The following is a 9681-nucleotide window of genomic DNA, read 5'->3' as shown; positions in this document are numbered from 1 at the left end:
TAGCTTAACTCTTGTCCAGCCTTTATTATCGTATCTAATTACTAAAAACTCTATTACTTTATTCCCATATAAATCTGCAGAGAATAGATTCAATAACATATTTAAATATTCTTTGCTTCACAGTTTCCATTAGTGCCGCACCGCAGATGATGATTAATGCATTACAATCGCAGCAACCTAACCAAAAGTTTACACAATGGCTTTTTATCTTGGTTTAGACGCGTAATCTCGAAAGCTGCTATCGACAAGCGCATAAAGTTTCTCGTGTCACGTTGCGTTTGGTAATATAATACTTAACGCTTCTGTTGCAAAATTCGAAATGCTTCAAAGTAAGCAGATTAAAGATTGTAAAAAGAAAGAGATGACATAAATAATCGATGTTTATTTCTATACGTGACTTCGATTTGACCGTAACAACACAGATCACGTTCTCTGAGGCGATAATAAAAATCGATTTTGCGTTAAGAGAAGCGATATCGATACACGCATATCACTTCGAGAAAATCGTTTTTATCATTTTAATGGTTTCCTGGAATGATCCGATGAACAAGGACTTGCCAAGAGATCAATCTTCGTTACCACAGTTATCATTTCCAAGGTTTTTATTTCTCACCATTAGACTGTGAATTTTTCTAATATTAATGCGATTTTGTATCGTATTAAGTACAATATTAATGCAAACTGAATGGTATTTGATATCAAGCTATTTTTAACGCATAAGAGGAAAAAGTAGCTTTGTGGCATTGTTTAAAAAAGGGTTTAACGTTAAGCTGTACATGTCAATTGGAAAAGAAAGAAATTTAGAGATATTAACTTCAGTTCAAGAAAGAAGCACAGGTTCGTTTCTGATTCTCTAACGAAAGTAAATAGAAACAAGCATTAAAACTAGATGGGGGAGTGATACAAGAAGATATATTGTGGACAAACGGTAGCAAAAGTGAACAAACGTATTTCCGTTCTAATTGGAGAAGTTAGCCAGTAAAAATATGTAATCTATGATACTCACAGGGAAAAAATATCTCTGCAGTATTCGCTGGCTTTAACGCACAAATGCACTTTCGTATATGTTCAGAAAACAAAAGCAATAAAAAAAATTTTTTTTGATAACCATGAGCTAGCCAACCATGTTACGATGACATGATTTGTAAAACAGGCCATCATAGTATGGTTACAACAGTCATTATCCTCTGCCACTAGAATATCGTTATCTATCTTTCAAGACTATTGTGTTTAATTGTTCATGTAAGCATGGTAAAATAGTAAATCAAAAATTAAATTTATTCTTAATTCGTCCAGTTTTATATTTTCTTTCTTATGAAAAAGTTTATGAAACGGACGACTTGAAGCAATGAAAATTTCAGTGGCGAACATTATGATTGGAGTAGATTAGGTTGAATTATGGAACAATTCAGGTAAAGAGTGACATCTAGCCATTTTTATAAGCACATTAAACAAAGGGTGAAAACTAAATTAATTAACTAACTAAATTGTTTTGGGACTAAAAAAGAAAATATGACTACTCTATTAAGGCAAAACTCTAAGTGCAATATGCCTTACTAGCGGGTACACTCGCAAGAAACATTCTACGGAACACTGACTCAGATACAAGTTAAACACAGAGAAAAACGACTTTTAACTTCAATATTGATCTTTAAATGTACTTGTGCAGCCAGATTTCTTTTAGGGTCGGATAAATACCAGAAAGAAATTCAGCATTCGGTTGCTTTATTCACTTGATGCGCATAGGGTTTCGGCGGAGAAGAGGAACTGAATATTCGATCGAGATTATAGGAGAATTCGATGCTATAGAGACTTAAGAGTGTATCTATGAAAGCTCAGAAGGGCTGAAAAGGAAAGCATGCGTCAAGGCAGATAAAGGAGGAACTCAGTTGTATAGTTTGACAATGCTCAGTAAAGTTTATACCGTTGTAGCATTCTCTACATAAGGAAGATGTGTTGTAGCTTTTATGTTTTCTCATAGGTAAAACTACAAAACTTTCAGCATTAAGTGATAACATTTTGCGTGAATATCAGAAAATCAGATTTGGAAAAGTGCAGTAGAGCAACTAACGGTGATGCTGTTTTATCTTCGACAAAAGACGCTCGAGAACGAAAGGAAGCGAGCCGACGATGAACAATGTACGCAGCATTCTTCGAGACCTGGCAACGGTGGAACATATACAGGTAGCGAAGAAAACTCAAGCGTTTTAGAAAGTATGTGCTCTATAGGCGTCCGTAGGCAAATAGCAAACAAAAAGTTCCGTAGGCAAGTAGCAATGTGCTCAAGCTCTTTTGCACCCTTTGGATTTATTTCTGAATAGGAAACTGAGTATAATTTTACTCACCAAATAGCGGCAGAGAAATAAACCTCCGAAATCCAGTTAGGAAGGCAGTAAGGACATTTTTGTCACAGAATTATGTACAACTCAATTGGTGATCCAGGCTTATGAAATTATATTTCTTTAAACAAATTATTATTTCAATAATTTCTAAACTTGAGAATTAAACTGCTTTCCTTACGCAATGCGAAAATATTTTAGCACAAAATAATCGATGAAGATTTGGACAAGCATAACATCTGATTCAATTTGATAATTCAGATGATGATATGCATACGCAATAAGGACAGAGTTATAAAGTCAATATTTATTAAATTATAAAAGGGTATGCAGTCTTAAGAAAATGTCGCTAAACAGTGGATTCGCACGAGAACTTTCGGAAATAATCTCGGTTGTGTAAATATTTTCTGTTGCAAATGCGACAAAATTTCATTGTAAAAGTTCTTGGGCAACCCTTGGGCAAATTACTCTCGTTGTTGCTTTGCAAATGGATTCATAAAAGATGGACTCGCTTTCAAGTACAGATCAAAGTATTTTAAAATTTAAAAATGTTATGATGGCTTCTAACTAATGTAATTTGTTTTAGTAATTTATTAAAGTAATTTGAAATTAAAGAAATTAATGTTATTGTTATTCGTAATACGGCAGAACTCCATTTATTCAAATAGTTCATAATCCTTTTCGTACAAAATAAAATTAAAACTATCATTAACTTATTTACATGTTTTATATTTTTTTATTCATTTGAATATGAAAAAATAATAATAACGGGAAATGCCAATATATTAATTGATAACATAAAAAAATAACGCAATGCAGTATGTATTTTTCATAAGCTGTGAAATTTATTTAGATTGAAGCAGATGGCTCGCAATATTTAGAAAATACATACCTTAAAAATACAAGAAAATGCTAATTAACGTATAGTATTTTAACCTATCATTCTCTGATGAGTTATATTATTAGCTGTAATATTGGCAATATTGGAGCAGATGGGAGAACCTACGCCTTTACATAAAGGAACATATCATTTCTCCAAATTTTAATTTTAGCTGAAATGAAAGAATTCACTGCTTTCAGTTGTTCCAAATTAAACGATTACAGTTCAACTACGAAGAGGAAAAAAGGAGCATAAAAATTTTGGACATGTTTATTTATGAGACAGGGCACATGAGTACGGTTCGCACGGGAGAAGTAGTTCAACTAAGCTGCCACGTTTCTCCTAATTAGTCAATTTTACAGTTTTTTTTCTTCAGCATAAGCACTTCAAGACCTATTTCCTCAAACCACTCCTCATAGCCATGGGCTGCGGGGAAAAAAAAGTATAGAGTCCTCTGATTTGTTAAAATTTTCGAAGTGACTATGCTCTCTGATGACGACACACGTTACGATCATAAATAAGGGAGAGCCATTACGATCTTGAAGTTCCTGTTACAGATTATAGCTAATAAACTTATTCAGCCAGTCAAAATCTGTTGAAAGAACATAAGTTGAGCTGGCTGTGGTCAATAGTACGAGACCTGATTGTTATTTTTGCTATTTATTACGCACTGCGGCATTTGACATTGCAAGGAAAGGGAGGGGAGCACCGTACAGGAATTTTTGAAGAAACTGGCCCGTGTCCATGTTACTCATAAGGAAAATCACGAAAACGCACATGCAGCTAACCTTTCTCCGGGACTCGAGCCCCGGACCAGTGTTCAACGGCTACCAGTGTACAGTTAAAATACGCGGTTTCACAGCACAACAACAGCTCCATTCTGAATGTTTTCATTTAACTCATAAATTTATTATAAACTTTACATGAAAAACTTACGATTTGAAGTGTAAAATTCCCTTGTTTTGTAGGGTTCCCCATAGTTCACTAATCAGTTAAAGAGCGTGATTCCGCTACTGTAGCCCACGTTTGTTATTTCGCCCTCCAGATGTTAATCTCGATAGCGGCTACGCATTCTGGACGTTTAGTTAGTCGGCGTAGATAGCTGAGTCAGCCTGTTAGGTTAAATTAAATTGTGAATTCTAGCACTACTTCTTATTATTTTAATCTATTGTTAGATTTACTTTTAAAGTCTCACCGCACATAGTTGGTGTTAAAGAGTTGGCTGTTAAAGAGGTGGGGTAAATAAAAGGGACATTTTACACCCTTTTCCTGTTGTGTTACTCTTCATGTATATTGCGAGAAGTTGCCAGATTAAACTTTGAGATCTAGACACCTTGCATGATATCTAAGAAGACAAGATTTTATAGTATCAACTAAAGCAAGCACTTGAATTCCATAGTTTGTAGGTTTAATTGGAATGTATTGATGAAAGGAGCATCTTGCTCCAAAGGGTTCTAATTTTTCGTTGTTTGTGACATATTTCTTAGTATTGTATACGTTTTTTCAATTTTTAACGAACTTTTCAACAATATTTATCATCGGAGGAAATTTATCCAGTTGTTTCTAGAAGGACAATCTCTTATTTCATCAAATCTAAAACATCTTATTAGAAATAAAAGGGTTTATACACTCTTCGATAACAAAAAGTGCCGAGACCTGTTCCATCAGTCGTTCAAAGTTCGCCAACATTTATGTCAGAAGCTTTGTGGAGCCCTTCAAAATAAAGAAAACCGATAAATGTTCTGATTTATGTGGTATTTGTGGATCGAACCACTCTCTCTTTCAAATTTGATAGCAATGGATTTGGTATAAATGTTCGTACAATCTACTAGAATGTTTACTGTTATTTCCTCCGTAAGCTAATGCCAGGAATTCATAGACGAGAGCACAAAATTTTCCAGAATTTCCTGGCAACTTTCTGACAGTGTTGTGTGCAAGAGTTTTCACAATAAGTCGTTGTTATTTTCATTCCATTTTATCACATATCTTATCCAAGATAGCAATTCGTGGACTCAAAATTGCTTGATTCAAAACTAGATTCACCATTTGAGTCTAATTACTCTTCAGAATTCGAGTGGTGATCACTGAACTGATCTTCATTAACTATTTCTTCGTCTCCTTAATTAGCTGAATCTTCATGAGTTGACACTTCAGCTAGTAGTTTCTGTAATATTTACATTTCATCGTCATAGCTCAAACTGTGAGATATTTTTAAACTGCATGATCTCTTTCGCGGTTCCAAATGACAACGCGAACCTTCGCCTTTGGCTTGGAAGCCTAATTTTTGAAAAACGATGGAGGGATAAATTCCGGAAATGCCTGTAAATGAAACGTACAAATTTCATCGAAGTGATCAATTTTGTAACGTCAGGTTAAGATAAGCCATGATGTCTTATCATCAGCCATGATATCCATCAGTAAGAAAGCAAACTATCTGGAGGATAAAATTTTACATTATTGCATTAATAAGAAAAGAGCTAGAGTACAATATATTTTATTATCACTTACTAATATTGATAATGTATTAGGGTACAAAATTTATCAATTAAATTTCACCCAATTTACATATGCTACACGAATATTCTGTTCTACATAGCAATCGATGTCATCCGCGGTTTTACCTATCAGCGGTATGTCCTGGGACGAAATTGCCTGTTGATCCGGTACATTAATGACAAAGAAGATAGAATTTTTTTAACTATTCTTAGAGTTATGGTTTTAGTTAATACAAATACTTAAACTTTTATTTGAAATTTTCGTATGATATGAAAATATAGGCGCATAAGTTGGCAATATACACATTTTAAGTTAAAAGAAAATGGCAGTCAAAGGATCCTAGTCTGACCATTTTTCAGAAATTTATTTCACGTCTAAGTGTAGGACTTAATCCCTTCCATTTCATTGTAACATGACAATCATATAATGGTTTTCACGGAGTCAAATAACCTTTTTTTACTGAAGTTCGTTTCGACTCATTGCCTCAAATTCCTAAACCCTGGACTGATTGGTAGAATTGGAGATTCCTCTTTATCACATCTTCCTGGAGGGACAAACACAAGAGAGAGCAAGGAACAGAAACCCACTGAGATCTGGTTGCGTAATGAGCTATCACATTAAGCGACTTACTGCAAAATAAGAAACTTTTCCGAGAAATGGAATTCTCCCAGCACAAGTTTGAATGAGGGATTTTCCGCCGAACATTTTCATTCACTGATCTGTTGCGCGTACATAGATATAATATAGTATGACCCTAGAGAAAAAATTACATTGGTAGCTCTATTTCGCGTAGAAGACAAAGGAAAGAAACTGATCAATGAGAGGTTTTTCTTTGTAATACTTGTGGAAGAATGCGCTCATCGGAAATGTTTTTAATGAATTGCGTGTCTATAGATCTGATACCAGTTTGAGGATGTATCTGCTTTCCCAAGACCTTCCCTAATGCACATGATCAAAATACACGAATTGTCCTGATAGGTCTTAAAAAGGTCTTCAGAAAGGCAACCATAGCTACTTCTTCCATCTGGAACTTATTTTCATATATATTTTATGCTCCTTAAGTGAATAAGTTTGTAAAATTTGCCAGTTCGGATTTGCCATTATACATTACAGAGCTATATTTTCTTGCCTTTCGCAGAGGTTAAACGTTTTACAAATGACGAGATTTCTCGATTACGTAGATTCATTTTCTTTTTTAGTAGATATTACACTTAAAACAAGGAAGATTTCTCGTTAATGGCCTCAAATGTGGTGAATAACACCATTTTGTTAAATGCTTTTGCTCGCTTTATATCTTCGTAATTACGTTATTTTGATTATTCTCATAATACTTTAAACCTTTCATTGTCATTAAAACTAAACGAAGATAATCTGGTTCAAAATATTTAACGAATACGGTATGCAAGTCGCAAAATTCACGGGGGATTTATATTATCAAGTTTTCCAAGATGTTCATGGTAAGGAAAGAGGTAGTACAGTACCTTTAGAATTCCAGTTTCTACTATATTCTGTATCGAAATTGGGATGGAATGAGGCAAAATTGGAAATGTTATTTATAGGTGTTCCAAGATCTTGCTCAACCAACAAGCAGTTTTTCCTCTTGGCCACTGAAGATTTAATGTAATTCACACTCACTCAGTAAATCTCAAAACACATTATAAAGTTAGGCCTCTTGATCTGATTATATTTTCGATTAAAAGGTTAAGTAAAAATAGTGAGTCTTTGAAAATTTATAATTTAATTAATCAACATTATCACTTATCTGTTGTTAAAATTGACCATCTTGTAAACTGCTATATTTTCTTCCAAAAATATTACAGTATTAATATGAATTCTATATATTTATTGTATAGGTATCAATTCTTGCGATGTATTAAACATTCTCACTAATGTTATATTAAAAATAGGCCTGTTAATGAGTGTACAAGTGTCCGCTCGTTGTAAATCAAAAGGTAGATATGTTTAATTTCAAGGAAAAAAGAGGTAATTGTAGATATAAGCTGAAAATTCAGGCTTTTATATCGATATGTTAGCCAAAATTTAAATTAAAAATTCTTGGAATTTAAAAGTGTTATTTCAAGGAACAAGCATTAAGAAAATGAAGAATTATTACTTTACGAACTGCAGTATGTATAAGGTAAATAACGTTTTTATAGCTAAGGAAGGAAAAACATTTTCGTAATGCATTTTATTATTATATTTGCTTTAATGTAGTGGACTAGAACTGAACTCTAATATCTCAAACATGCCTGTATAAAAATAATTTCAGTTTTCTTCCTTTTGTACCCAAATCAAAAAACTAAGTTTGAGCACTTTATGTATCTCAAAATGTATATAACTTAGTTCCAGATAAAATCCCTTTAAGATTGATTGAAAACAAGAGAATCGATTCAAAGAACGCTAAAGGAGAAAAATAATCGAAACTCCGGAACTTACTGTCAGTACGTAACTCACATCTGCATGTTGTTAAACTGGAATTGAGTTATTTTACGGTCGTTGAAAGCTGCGGTCATTAATTTTACAGCAGCAGAAAATGCTTGCTGAATTCTTTTACATAAAAGATTTCTTCTTTGCCGCTCAAGCGGCATTTACAAACGATGTTTCTTGACACATATTCTCTGATTTGTTGTCTGTGTTTTCTGGAAAGTCCTTCAAGCATTTTAATATGCCTTGTCGTGTCTTTTCTAAAATGGAAATCAGAAGCTGTCACTTTGACATCCTGTCATTCAGGTAAAGAATTTTCCCAATCACTTCAAAGAAGTATCTTCAGATCTAGTCAGTTTACTCACTTATGTGTAATTGTAAAATGTCTACATTTTACTTCTTTGAAATGGCATGTAGAAAAGCAGATTTTTCCAGTTCTCTCAACTTTTAAGGCGAAATTTGTGTACATAAATTTAACGTCTGTGTAAACCAATATTTCATGTCATTTTGTTAACTCTAATTAGGTGTTGAAACTTTTAAATTTCTAGATATAAAAAAGTGTGATATAACAATATGAAAGGAAGAAAGGTGTCTTTTCTATTGAAGGGAAATATATGACATAGAGGAAGGATTGTCAATGTGTCCCTACCGCTCACTAGTGGGTAATTTAAGCTTTGATGGTGAGCAGTAGAGACATACGATGATGAACGTCCATTCGCCCGCCTACAGTTCTCTCTCCTCTTTCCATATATTTATAAGGCTTTGCAAATTCTCTAGTTGTGTTAGGACTATAGCGCCCAAAATGGGATTATGACATTTTAACAAAGCGTAAGGCTGGGAGAAATTTTCCCGAGAAACAAATTTCTCCTTTTCCTACTATAAAAGGTTCCTAGCCGAAACAGGTTTGCTGCAACTGATGTCCCGGCTAACTACGCGGGACAGAAATTTTATGTCTCTTATAAATATAATCAAAATATAAATAAATGGATAAATTTAACTATAAATATTTTTACTGGGTGTTCACTCAAAACATTACCTTGCATTTAAGCTAATTTAAGTTACTGTGAAACCGGTTGGAGGTAAGGAAATTTTATTACCTACAAAGGTTGATTACCCTAGGCATAGAGTTTTCTGCAGAAAGCTATTGCGCAAATATTATTTATTTGTTGCCCTTAAATTAAAGGTACGAATTAGTTCAATGTCATTCATAGACTTCGCCAAATTTCCAGATTGTTATAAATTCTCTAAACCATGAACATAATGATTGTTCCGTTTTAATATGCATTTTCGTATGCGTTCCTTTTGTTGTTATGTTTTTATAAACATTTATTAACCAGCCTTATGTTGTCTACCGCTATCGCCAAAATTTTGTCATCTACTTTAAATCAAATTTCTGATAAGCTACTGAATTCAAATTTTGTACACGAACTGTTTGTGGATGACAATACAATGTGACGAAGTGATTGTTTTCAAAATTTGTTTAAATGCTTTAAAATTTAAACGTTGAGACCTACCGAGACATTAGGTATTTTGGAAGCAGGA

The sequence above is a fragment of the Stegodyphus dumicola genome, chromosome 4 (genome assembly GCF_044657685.1).
Source record: "Stegodyphus dumicola isolate Sdum_Otavi_A_Nest chromosome 4, ASM4465768v1".
In the NCBI taxonomy this organism is placed as follows: Eukaryota; Metazoa; Arthropoda; class Arachnida; order Araneae; family Eresidae; genus Stegodyphus; species Stegodyphus dumicola.
Note: the sequence above shows the minus strand (reverse complement) of the source record.